Here is a 13460-nt window from a genome sequence, read left to right on the forward strand (position 1 = left end):
GCCCCCAAACTGTGTGTCCCCCCCCAGCGCTGGCAATGCCACCCCTCAGCCCAAGGCCACACAGAATGACTGGAAGTGGCTGAGCTGCCCTGGGCTGGGAGCAGGGCAGTGTTTTGGGGAGCAGTCTATTACAGGGAAGCCCCCTCTGTAGTCCTGCCTTACTACCGGCAGCTTTGGGGTACAGAGCAGCCCCCCACAGCTATAGGGCAGAAGTTGTGGGGTGAGGTGGGCTGGGCAGGCACCAAGGGGAGACAGGTGTGCTGGGCTGCCTTGGGGCTCTCACTCTGGGGAGCTCTGAGCAGAGTCCCCCCCAAAAAAAATCTCACCTTGAACATCCTGTGTGCATACCCCCCCCACCACCACACACACACACACATATTGTCCATTTCATCCCCAGACCATGGGCTGGGCATGGGCTGGGCATGGGCAGGAGGCACTAAAGCCCATGCTCAGCTGATGGGGGGGGCCTGGCATCTGAAAATGAGGAGGGCAGTCTGCCCGGGCTGGCTCTGTGAATGGGGGGAGTGGCAGAGGCGAGCACAGCTGGGCCAGTCCCCCAAACTGACCTTTGGGTCTCAGTGGGAAGTTCTAAGAAAAATGGGATGGGAGGCGGGACAGGTAGAGGAAGAGAATTAGAAGGGGGGCATGGGGGACACTTGGGGGGTGGGGAGCGGGACCTCTGGCTTGAATGTGGAGGCCTGGACAGCTGGACAGCCACTTGTACAAGGCAACTTGGAGAGAGGAAACACTCTGGGCCATTTCCTGCAGGGGACCACACCCCCACACCCTCAGCCACCTGACCTCCCAGCCTTCAGGTAAAAGGTGAACTCTCCCTATTGAAAGAGGTGTGGGGGGGTCCCACATCTCTGTAGCTAAGTGCCCAGAGCCACTGTCACCAGTCCCTCTGTGGAAGAGGCTGGTACTAGTGGGGCAGGTGAGGACAACTGTGGGGGGGGGGGAGGCGGGGGGAGGGCTGGCTCCAGGCAGAGCCCAATTGGAGAGACACACCCCAGGGGGTACATTTAGCCCTGACCTTGTGTGTGTATGTGGGGGGTTGTTTCTCTTCACCCCCACACTCAACCCCAGACTTTGTGGGCATTGCCATAGCAATCCAGGGGTGTGTGCTGGGGGTTGGGGAGGGGAAGGCCCTCCCCCCACCCAAAGGGAAAGCGGGGGTTTTAGGACCCCTGAGGGTGTGGACTGTGAGGTCCTTGGGTCCATCCCTGACAAGGTGCATACCCCAGTGATGCTCTGGTTCTCTGTCATTAAAATAAACCTTTAAGGGTCCTGGGAAGTGACTTGCATTACAATGCGCAAAGGCCAGGATTCAAGCCCCCAGTCCCCACCTGCAGGGGGACGCTTCAGGAAAGGTGAAGCAGGGGTGTCTCTTTCTCCCCATGTCTTCCCTCTCAATTTCTCTCTGTCAAATAAGAAAGTAATAAATGAGGGGCTGCCTGGGGACACAGCATAATGATTCAAAAAAAAAAAAAATTCTGCCTGAGGCTCTGAGGTCCCAGGTTCAATCCCAGGCACTACCATCAGATCAGCCAGAGCTGAGCAGGGCTCTGGAATCTCTCTCTGTGTGTCTCTTTTGTAAAAATAAAAACTTAAAATGAAAAGTAATAAGTGAATAGAAAAATAGAACAAATGGGTGGTCCAGGAGGTGGTGCAGTGGATAAGGCATTGGACTCTCAAGCATGAGGTCCTGAGTTCAATCCCTGGCAGCACATGTACCAGAGTGATGTCTGGTTCTTCTCTCTTTCTCTCCTATCATTTCTCATGAATAAATAAAATCTTTTTAAAAATTAAGAAAAAAAAGAAAAATAGAACAAATGGAATTGGTGTTCTCAAAATTAAAGACTTGTTTTTTATATGAGAGAGAGAGAGAATGCATGTTTTATGAGTTGGGGCTTATGGTAGTGATGGGAACTGAACCTGGAGCCTCACACAAGTCTTTTTACAGAACCACTGTGTTGTCTTCAGAGCCCTAAAAGCCTGTCAAGAAGGGGAGGGAGGCAGTCTGCTGCAGCGCCCCTAGCCCAGGCGCCTGCCCTGTTTCTTCCCTACTCCCGGGAGTCCTCTCAGAGCGGTGTTGTACAACTCAGAAGAAACCAACTTGGCCGAGACTCAGCCCAAATATTAAGAGCAATCAAAAAGCAATCAAAATATTTGTTAATCTGTGATGTGATGTCACACACCCTGGCACTCAGTCTGCAGATGATATATGTGCTTCTTTGTGAGTCCTTCAGCTAGCGAGTTCCGATAAATAGTGAGCCCTGCACAGGGACAGCACAACACTCTGCCACTAGCTCAACCTGGGTTCATGCCCAGCCCCCCACCACATTGGAAGAAGCTCCAGAGCTGTGGTCTCTTTCTCCCTCCACATATATATATAATGACAAAGTCAGTTCAGAGCAGTAAATCTCTGCCAGTGGCAAATAATATAATTTAAAAATTAATTTTGGGGTGGAGGAGACAGCATAATGGTTATGCAGAGAGACTCTCCTGCCTGAAGCTCCAAGGTCCCAGGTTCAATCCCCTGCACCACTATAAGACAAAGCTGAGCAGTGCTCTGATTAAAAAAAAAAAAAAAAATAGGGAGTCAGGCAGTAGCGCAGCAGGTTAAGCGCAGGTGGCGCAAAGCGCAAGAACCAGCCTAAGGATCCCAGTTTGAGCCCCTGGCTCCCCACCTGCAGGGGAGTCACTTCACAGGCGGTGAAGCAGGTCTGCAGGTGTCTATCTTTCTCTCCCCCTCTCTCTGTCTTCCCCTCCTTTCTCCATTTCTCTCTGTCCTATCCAACAACAGCGACATCAAAAACAATAACTACAACAATAAAAACAAGGACAACAAAAGGAAGTAAATATTTTAAAATACTAATAAATAAATAAAATTTTAAAGAGAAATAGAGAAAGAAAGAAAGGAAAAAGGATAATTTTAAGTGGGCTGGGTGATGGCGAACCTGGCTAAGCGCACATGTCACAATGCATAAGGACCCAGGTTCAAGTCCCGGCCCCCACCTGCAGGGGGAAAGCTTTGCAAGTGGTGAAGCAGGGCTGCAGTTTTCTCTCTCTCTCTTTTTTTTTTTTCCCTACCACCCCATCCTTTCTCAATTTCTGGCTGTCTCTGTCCAGTAAATAAAGATAATAATTAAAAAAATTAATTTTACAAAAATTAAAGAATTTTTCAGGCCTGACTGAGGTAGTAGCTGAACTAACAGAGCATCGGACTTGCATGCCTGAGGTTCTGGGTCCAGTCTCCAACACCACAGGCACAGGTACCAGAGTGGTGCTCTGGCTCCAGGGGCTCCACTGCTCCTGACAGCCATTTTTTTTCCCATTTTATTGGATAGGACAGAGAAATTGAGAGAGGAGGGGAAGATAGAGAGGGAGAGAGAAAGACAGACACCTGCAGACCTGCTTCATCGCTTAACACTGGGTCATCACCCAGGCCCCAACAGTGTAAATCTTAAAAGACTTACCAGGCCTGGGAAAAGAAAGGGAAATCTGGGGATCAGGTGGTAGCACAGTGGGTTAAGCGCACATGGCACAAAGTGCAAGGACCAGCTCAAGGATCCCAGTTCGAGCCCCCAGTTCCCCACCTGCAGGGGGTTACTTCACAAGCGATGAAGCAAGTCTGCAGGTGTCTGTCTTTCCTCCTCTCTGTCTTCCCCTCCTCTCTCCATTTCTCTCTGTCCTATTGACAGAAATAACAACAACGATAAACAACAAGGGCAACAAAAGAGAAAAAATAGCCTCCAGGAGCAGTAGGTTCATAGTGCAGGCACCAAGCCCCAGCAATAACGCTGGAGACCAAAAAAAAAAAAAGAAAGAAAAGAAAAGGGAAATCCAACCCTTTGTGAGAAGAAAATTCAGCCAACCAAAACACATCAGGAATGACTCAGGTGATAAGACCAGATGAGGATGATGAAACTTATAATTATGGTAACCCCATCAGTAATTACATTACGGTAACCCTATCTCAGGGAAGGTTCCTTTTCCCGGGCTTCAGTTACCTGGCAACCTGGGTCTGACAAGACTGTGCAGACCAATGCATAAAGACCTCCCTCTGTGACAGCCCCTTGTTGCCATGGTCTGTGACTCCCTTTGTTGATCTGAGCCTCACTCTCCTGTGTGCTACGCACAGGCATAGGTGCATGTCACCTGTCACCGGGGAACTGTCTCCGCAGGCGGGCTTAGTGTCGTCTTCAGCTCTCAGGACACTCTGCAGTGCCAAGAACAAAGTCCCCGGGGCTGATGGAGGAGGCTGCAGCATGCTCAGAGCTCCTGGGAGGCTTGGAGCTGTCAGCAAGGAACGTGGCCCCCAGGATAAGATGCAGTGACGGGAACTGAGAAGACGCGTGGGATGTCAGGCTGGGTTTGCAGAGGACAAGGCCAGGATAATCTAAACAAATAGTGGCCAAGGGGGTCGGGCGGTGGCGCAGCGGGTTAAGCGCAGGTGGCGCAAAGCACAAGGACCAGCTTAAGGATCCCGGTTCGAGCCCCCGGCTCCCCACCTGCAGGGGAGTCGCTTCACAGGCGGTGAAGCAGGTCTGCAGGTGTCTATCTTTCTCTCCCCCTCTGTCTTCCCCTCCTCTCTCCATTTCTCTCTGTCCTATCCAACAACGAACAACATCAACAATGGCAACAATAATAACCACAACGAGGCTACAACAACAAGGGCAACAAAAGGGGGAAAAAATGGCCTCCAGGAGCGGTGGATTCATGGTGCAGGCACTGAGCCCAGCAATAACCCTGGAGGAAAAAAAAAAATAGTGGCCAAAGGGCCAGGCGGTAGAGAGCACATGTTTCCAGGCACGGGAACCTAGGTGCAAGCCCTGCTCCCCATGATGGTGGATTCATCATGCAGGCACCAAGCCTCAGCAATAACCCCTGTGGTAAAAATTAATAAATCCTGGCTGGGGAAGGGGTGCAGGGGTGGAGTCTCAGAGCTGAGGAGGGAGGGACAGCAATGGTTAATTAATGGCCCTGGAAGTTCTGTTTGCAGCAGAGAAAACAGCTGGGACGTGGATGGTGATATCACAGGTTCACTCTGAGTTAGTTACGGTGGCACATTATTTGAGGGGCTAAAGAGAATCAGCCGCTTTCAAAGTAGGCTGAGCACCAGTGAACTTGGGACACTGTCAGGCAGCTCAGCAGACAAGTGACAGGAATTATTGGAGAGACACCTACAGCCCTGCTTCACCGCTTGCGATCTTCCCCTCCCCCCCCCCCGCAGGTGGGGAGCAGGGGCTTGAACCTGGGTCCTGTGATGTGTGCATTTAACTGGCTGCACTGCCACCTGACCCCCCCCCCAAGTTTTTATTTCTCTATTCACGAGGGAGAGAGGCAGGGAGTAAAGGAACCAGAGCATCACTCTGGCACATAGGACACTGGGGTTGCTGGGTGGGTTTCAAAGCGAATTATTTCTTTTTGTCATCACTGGGGCTTCAGGTCTCTGAGCAGAACTCTTCAAGTCGAGGCTGCCTGCCCACACAACTTGGATGAATAACACTTAAGTAGCAAAAGGCGGGGGGGGGGGGGGGAGCTGGAGAGGGATACCACACAGGCACAGACAGTAGCTGGAGGGAAATGCTTGAAAAATCAGGGCAGAGACATCGAGCCCCCAGAAGCTTCATAAGCACCAGAGATAGCACAGTGGTGACGCACACAGGCCTTCCTGCCTGAGGCTCTGAGGCCTCAGGTTCAGTCCCCAGCACCAACAGAAGTGAGGGCTGAGCAGGAACTTAACTGCTCTTCCTTGTGTATCTCTCTCATAAAAGTAAACAAACCGGGAGTTGGGCAGTAGCACAGCAGGTTAAGTGCACGCATGTGTCACAAGGTGCAAGGACCAGCCTTAAGGATCCCGGTTCAAGCCCCCAGCTCCCCACCTGCAGGGGGAGTTGCTTCACAAGTGGTGAAGCAGGTCTGCAGGTGTCTGTCTTACTCTCCCCTCTCTGTCTTCCCCTCCTCTCTCCAGTTCTCTCTGTCCTATCCAACAATGACGACAGTAATAACTACAACAATAAAACAACAAGGGTAACAAAAGGGAATAAATAAATAAATATTTTAAAAAAGCAAACAAACTGGGAGTCGGGCGGTAGCGCAGCAGGTTAAGCGCACGTGACACAAAATGCAAGGACCGGCTGAAGGATCCCAGTTCCAGCCCCCGGCTCCCCACCTGCAGGGGGGTCGCTTCACAGGTAGTGAAGCAGGTCTGCAGGTGTCTATCTTTCTCTCCCCCTCTCTGTCTTCCCCTCCTCTCTCCATTTCTGTCCTGTCCAACAATGACGACATCAATAACAACAATAATAACTACAACAATAAAAACAAGGGCAACAAAAGGGAATAAATGTTATTTTTAAAAAGTAAACAAATCATTTTTTGATTGTTTTGGTTTTTAGAATTTTTTTCATTATCTTTATTAGATATAGTCATAAATTGAGAGGGAAGGGGAGATTGAGAGGGAGAAAGACAGACACCTGCAGCCCTGCTTTACCCTTGTAAAGATTTCCCCTGCTGGCGGGCACCAGAGGCTTGAACCTGGGTCTTTGTGCATTGTAGCATGTGCACTCAACCAGGTGTGCCACCACCCAGCCCCTTGACTACTTTTAAGACTGAAACAGAACATCATAGATGACAGAATGGTGCTCTAGTCTCCCTCTCATACACAATTGGTTTTTTGTTTGTTTGTTTGTTTGTTTGTTTTGTCTCCAGGGTTATCGCTAGGACTTGGTGCCTGCACTACCAATCCTCTGCTCCTGTGGCCATTTTTTCAATTTTTTGGATATGACAGAAACAGAGAGGATGGCAAAGATAGAGAAGGAGAGCGAAAGACCAGGTTCACCGCTTATGAATCGACCCCTGTGCAGGTGAGGAGCCGGGGGTTTCCAACCAGGATCCTTGTGCAGGTCCTTGCATTTCATACTGTGTGCACTTAACCCGGTGTGCCACTGCCTGGCCCCTACACAATCTTTAGATTCTGTACAAAAAAAAAAAAAAAAAAAAAAGAGGGAAATGAGAAGTGAAGGTCCCCAAAAGGGTTTCCAGGGTAGTCATGGGAGGGGCCACTTCCACTTTTGCCTCTTGATTCCATGGCCCGTGAGAAGCCGCCTCCCCCACGCCCAGGACATGTCCCTGTGTACCTGGTGGAAATGTCCTGGGCATTTGTCCTGGCATTGAACTTGACACCTGCTTCATGGTCCAGGGCTTTAGTCACTGTGCCACCTCCCAGGCTGCTATCTCTGTCTTTATATCTAAAAAAAAGTTCAGCCCAGGGGGCCGGGCAGTGCAGTGGGTTAAGCGCACATGGTGCGAAACACAAGGACTGGCATAAGGATCCCGGCTTGAGCCCCCAGCTCCCCACCTGCAGGGAGGTTGCTTCACAAGCGATGAAGCAGGTCTGCAGGTGTGTCTGTCTTTCTCTCCCCCTCTCTGTCTTCCCCTCTTTTCTCCATGTCTCTCTGTCCTATCCAAGGACGATGACGACAGCAATAACAACAAAAATAATAACAAGGGCAACAAAAGGGGAAAAATAGCCTCCAGGAGGAGTGGATTTGTGGTGCAGGCACTGAGCCCCAGCAATAACCCCGGAGGCAAAAAAAAAAAAAGTTCAGCCCAAAGAAGTGAAGCCCAGGGCCAGGCAGTTGGCACACCTAAAGTGCACATATTACAGTGTGCAAGGACCTGGGTTCAAGCCCCTGTTCCCCACCTTGCAGGGAGGAAGCTTCACAAGAGCTTCTCTCTCCCTCTCTATCTTCTCTTCCCCTCTCATTTTCTCTGTCTCTATCCAATAATAAATGAAAAAAAATTTTAAGGGGGGTGAAGTGAAGCCCTGGAGACAATCCAGAAAAGACAGAATGATGGTGCTGGCAACAGAGATGCAACAGGGGAAGGCCAGACCAGAGCCCGTGGCCCAGACAGGGGCCATGCAGGAGACCTGGGTTCAAGCCCCAGCTCCACACGGGAGCACCCTGGACAGCACCAGAGGAAGCTACATGGATGCTGCAACAGGGCTGTGGTATCTTCTCTCTCTCTCTCTCCTCTGGCCCTGAACTGTATCTGTATCTCAAACTGAAAGATTGGGGGAACGTTGGCCTGGGAGCAGTCTTCTCTTGTCAGCACAAGGGAGGTCCCAGGCTGCAAAATAGATCAACAGATGACTAGAAGGCTTATTCACCTCCCCTCCACCATGAAAGAGGGTTGATAAAATCTACTTACCATTGAGTTTGAGCCACATAAAGGCCAGTGTCCCTTCTGGTGTTTTCTTAATGGTGGTGCCAGGGATTGGAACTGGGGCCTCAGAGTCTCAGGCAGGAGAGTCTATTGCACAGACCACTGTGCTTTCTCCCTGTCCTTCCTTCCTGCTGCCTCCTCCTCTTCCTCCTCCTCTGCTTCAGTTTCTTCATTGTAGGGTTGTTTGTTTGTTTGTTTTTCTTTTTGCCTCCAGGGTTATCACTGGGGCTTGGTGCAGGCACTGCGAATCCACTGCTCCTAGCAACCACTCTTTTCCATTTTATTGGACAGGACAGAGAGAAACTGAGAGAATAGGGGCGATGGAGAAGGGAGAGAGAAAGAGAGACACCTGCAGACCTGCTTCATTGCTTGTGAAGTGTCCTGTCCTCCCTGCAGGTAGGGGGCCGGGGGCTCAAACCCAGTTCAGAGTGGGTCCTTGGCTTAGTACTATGTGCACTTAACCAGGTGCGCCACTACCCAGCCCCTGGATTGATTTATTATGAAAGAGGAACAGAGCTCTGCTCATCTCTGGCCTGAGGTGGTGCTGGGACTGAGCTGCAGCCTTTGGGGCCTCAGACATAAAAATTGATGCTCTAACAGGCTGAGCCGTCTCTCTGGCCCGAGACTCACTCCTTCCTTCCTATCTCACTTCCACTTTTCCTTCCCTCCTTTCCTCTGTACTTTCCCACCGGCATCTCTCCGCCAGCACCATCTCTCTGTCTTTTCTTGCTTCTCTCTGGGGCTTCACCACCCAGGCTGCCTTTTCAGATAAAAAGAGGGGCACATCGGGCAGCCCTGCAGTGGCACAGTGAACAAGGTCCTGGACTCTGCAGCAGGGGGTCCTGAGTTCAATCCCGGGTCATGTACCCAGGAGACACATCAGATTTCAATCTGGGTCAAGAGAATTAAGAGCGGAGACAAGGGCCATGATGAAAGGCTTTTTACGGTTTTTTCCCCCCAGTAAGTGGTTCTGGAAAATTTTGCTATCGCTATTAAAAATTTTAAAAATGTAGTCAAGCCTGTACTTTGCAGCAGCTCTCAGAACAATGTGGGGTGACGTGCAGCCTGGGTATGAAGGTGAGACTAGCCAGTCACTCCGTGAGGTCAGCGCTGACCTGGGACAGGGGACCTTGGGGTGGGGACAGACCTGCAGCAAAGACGGGTGGGTGACACATTCTACTCTCTTCAAAGGAAGAGGGACTGATGGGAGAGCCGGTAGGTGGGGTGCAGAGGAGAAGAGTGGGGGACCTTGGCAAACCCACTGCGAGTGACCCCAAGTAAGCAGAACCCCAAACACAGGGCATCAAATGGGGCAAAGACAGGCAAGAATCAGGGAAGGGGCTCACAGCCAAGAGAGGAGTTCTTGTGGGGGGACCACTTGGGGTGTTGGCAGTAGGCCTGGTTCTATTTCTTCACCAGAATGGCGTTAGCCCTGCTTTGTGCCTCTGAGCGTTTTCTTCATGGGTTTAAGATACAAACATTTAGAATTGGGGTCTATCAGAGGTAGGCGGTGGTGCACCTGGTTAAGTGCACACATTACAGTGTGCAAGGACCCAGGTTCAAGCCCCTGGTCCCCACCTGCAGGGGGGAAGCTTCACAAGTGGTGAAGCATGGCTGTAGGTGTCTGTCTCTCTATCTACCCCTCTCAATATCTGTCTACTCAATAATAAATAAATAAAATAAAATAAAATAAAATAAAAGACTGGTATCTATCTCAAAAAGTTCGTCTTAAGAGTTAAATAAGGGGGAGTCGGGCAGCAGCGCAGCGGGTTAAGCACACGTGGCACAAAGCACAAGGACTGGACCGGCTAAAGCATCCCAGTTCAAGCCCCCAGCTCCCCACCTGCAGGGGAGTCGCTTCACAGGCGGTGAAGCAGGTCTGCAGGTGTCTATCTTTCTCTCCCCCTCTCTGTCTTCCCCTCCTCTCTCCATTTCTCTCTGTCCTATCCAACAGCGAATTGCATCAACAAGGGCAATAATAATAACCACAACGAAGCTACAACAAGGGCAACAAAAGGGGGGAAAAATGGCCTCCAGGAGCGGTGGATTCATGGTGCAGGCACCGAGCCCAGCAATAACCCTGGAGGAGGAAAAAAAATAATAATAAAATAAAATATACATATGTATACATATATTTATATATAATTATTTTGCAAAAAGACTCTCCTAGCTATGCTCTGAGGTCCCAGGTTCAATTTGAGCACCACCATCAGCCAGAGCTGAGGAGGACTCTAATGGGATAAAATGAAATAACAGTAAGTAAATCGTGTACCCAGGAGGTGACAGGTAGAGTATAGGACTTCGGGCATGACGTGTCAAGTTTAATTGCCTGTATCAAAAATGCCAGAGGATTGCTCTGGTTCTCTCCCATTAAGAAAGAAATACCCTAGTGCAGGTGGCACAAAGTGCAAGGAATGGAGTCAGGATCCCGGTTCGAGCCCCCCGGCTCCCCACCTGCAGGGGAGTCACTTCACAGACAGTGAAGCAGGTCTGCAGGTGTCTATCTTTCTCTCCCTCTCTCTGTCTCCCACTCCTCTTTCCATTTCTCTTTGCCCTATCCAAAAATAAAAATACTTTTAAAATGGCCACAGGAGCAGTGGATTCGTAGTGCAGACATCTAGCCCCAGCAATAACCCTGGAGGCAAAAAAAAAGAAAAGAAAAGAAAAGAAAAGAAAAGAAAAGAAAAAAGAAATACAGGAAGCCCCAGGTTCAGATCCCAGTAATGACATATACCGGGGGGTGGGGTGGGTGGTTGAGCAGTGCTCTGGTCTCTCTCCTATAGATAAATGAAAATTTTTATTAGGAGGGTAAAAATGAAAAAAAAAAAAAACATATTTTTCCATATATATTTATATATAGTATTTGAGCCAAGAGAGAGCTCAGCCAGGGACCCAGATTAACCACACACACACACACACACACACACCGCCACATGGAAGTTCTTGCAGTGTGTCTTCTCTCTTGTCTCTCTCAGTCTCTGTCTCTCAGTCTCTTAAAAATAGAGTCTGCCAGCAGTGAAGGGGTCACACAGGTGCAGAAACTCAGCGACAGCCCTCAGCGAGGCAGAGATACTTGTGCCACCCAGGGCCCAGAGGGTGGAGCCAGCTCTGCCAGGCTCCAGGGCTGGAGACCTCATTCCCAAAACTCTGGGTTCAGATTCAGAGAACAGGGTGGCAAGCCTCAGTGGGGCTCTGCTGCCCTCTGGTGGCCATGGACTCTGCACGCCTGGTCTGAGTCAACCTGTGGCTGGAAGGTTGGCCTCTGTCCCTCCTCCTCCCTCAAATGGGCAGGACCTCAAACCTGGTCTTTGTCCTAGGTGGGTGCCACCCAGGACCACGGCAGCTATCCGTGAGCCACTTGATAACTCGGGGGCTCGCAGACGCTGGGCCAGTCTCCTCCCCGCTCTGGGCCCCCCAGGTCTACAGGCAGGATGGGAGCAGTGTGCTGCCCCCCACACACACCACCACCCTGCAGTCACAGCCTGAGCTCCAATCTGCCAGTGGACTCCTGGCTGTCCCCACCCCATCTCTGTGACTGCAGGGCCATTGTCCCAGAACTCATTTGTGCAGCGATGGCTTCTGTGCAGAGTGTTCATTCATGATCTCTAGTCCTCTGGCACCTTCATTCATCCCTTTACAAATTTATGCATCCATCTCTTTCCTGGGCAAGTGTTGGTGCCCTCACAGTTTCCGTCTTGCCTGTGTTCTGGCAGAACTCTCTCACTAAGCTCTTAATTCAATGACAGTTCATTGCCAGATGGATGCTCTGATTTTCTCTCTCTCTCTCTCCCTCCTCTTTGATCATTAATAAATAAATACATCTTAAAAATAAGTAAACATGAGTCCATCTAAGTGATTAAAGAGGAGGCATTAGATCCAGCTTGGGTTTGGGGGCCTGGGGACAATGAGTAAATTTTGGCATATCTGCCAGATCAGATGCCCTGGGGTGACAGCAACATTTCTGGGCTGGTCTTTTGTGGGAAGTAGTTGAAGTGGGCAGGGGGGCGGGGGGCAGTGAACTAGCTCACATGAACAGTGTGCTGCTTTGCCAAGTGCATGAGCCAGGTTCGAGCCAGCCTCCACTGCATTGTAGGAAGCTTTGGTGCTGTGGTCTTTCCCCCACTCACTCCCCGCCTGTCTGTCTCTGTCTAAAAATACAGTAAAATACAGTGGGTGGTAAGAATGGTGGCTGGCGCTTGTGGAGTAGAAGCAGTTACTCACGCCGGGGTGAAAGGGGAAATGTCTGATCTTTTTCTGGCTCCGGCAACACCCTGGTTTGCATCTGCGCTCAGCATCTGCGCTCAGTCGTGACTACAAAGCCGTTTGTCTGTCACCTGCACTGGCCACCAGGTGGGGCTGCTTTTGAGAGAGACCGAGAAACACCTGCAGCCCTGCTTCACCTCCTTGCAAAGCTTTCCCCCTGCAGGTGGGGACCAAGGGCTTGAACCTGGGTCCTTATGCATTGTAACATATGCGCTCAACCAGGTGCACCACCACCCAGCCCTGCCACCCTCTCCCTATTAGGACCAAGCATAGTGACTACTGAAGACTCTCCTGCCTGAAGCTCTGAGGTCCCAGGTTCAATCCCCTCCATCACCAGAAGCCTGGGCTCAGCAGGGAATCTGAGAAAATAAATCAATGAAATGCTAATATGAGGGGAGTCGGGCTGTAGCGCAGCGGGTTAAGCACAGGTGGCGCAAAGCACAAGGACCGGCATAAGGATCCCGGTTCGAACCCCGGCTCCCCACCTGCAGGGGAGTCGCTTCACAGGCGGTGAAGCAGGTCTGCAGGTGTCTATCTTTCTCTCCTCCTCTCTGTCTTCCCCTCCTCTCTCCATTTCTCTCTGTCCTATCCAACAAAGACTACAATAATAATAATAATAATAAAAAAAGAAATGCGAATATGAGTGGTACGGGAGGTGTGGCAGTGAATAAAGCATCAGACTCTCAAGCATGAGGTCCCGTGTTCAATCCCCGGCAGTACATGTACCAGAGTGATGTCTGGCTCTTTCTCTCTCCTCCTATGTTTCTCATTAATAAATAAATAAATCTTTTAAAAAATGTGAATATGAATAATGTATACGGAGGTGGCCCAGTGGCTAGAACTGTAGCAATGCTAGATTATCGTTTCCCCCTGCTGCTCTGATTTATTTATTTATTTATTTATTTTTACCAGAGCACTGTTCAGCTCTGGCTTATGGTGGTGCAGGGAATTAAACCTGGGGCTTT

The 13460-nt window shown here is 50.3% G+C and overlaps 1 protein-coding gene across 1 annotated transcript in view; it reads left to right on the plus strand.

Annotated features, from left to right (window-relative positions):
* The window catches only part of CUX1 (cut like homeobox 1), a 389471-nt gene that overhangs the window by 266343 nt on the left and 109668 nt on the right, over positions 1-13460 (plus strand). The gene's annotated exons all lie outside the window — the stretch shown is intronic.

This window comes from Erinaceus europaeus, chromosome 15 (genome assembly GCF_950295315.1).
Source record: "Erinaceus europaeus chromosome 15, mEriEur2.1, whole genome shotgun sequence".
Classification (NCBI taxonomy): domain Eukaryota; kingdom Metazoa; phylum Chordata; class Mammalia; order Eulipotyphla; family Erinaceidae; genus Erinaceus; species Erinaceus europaeus.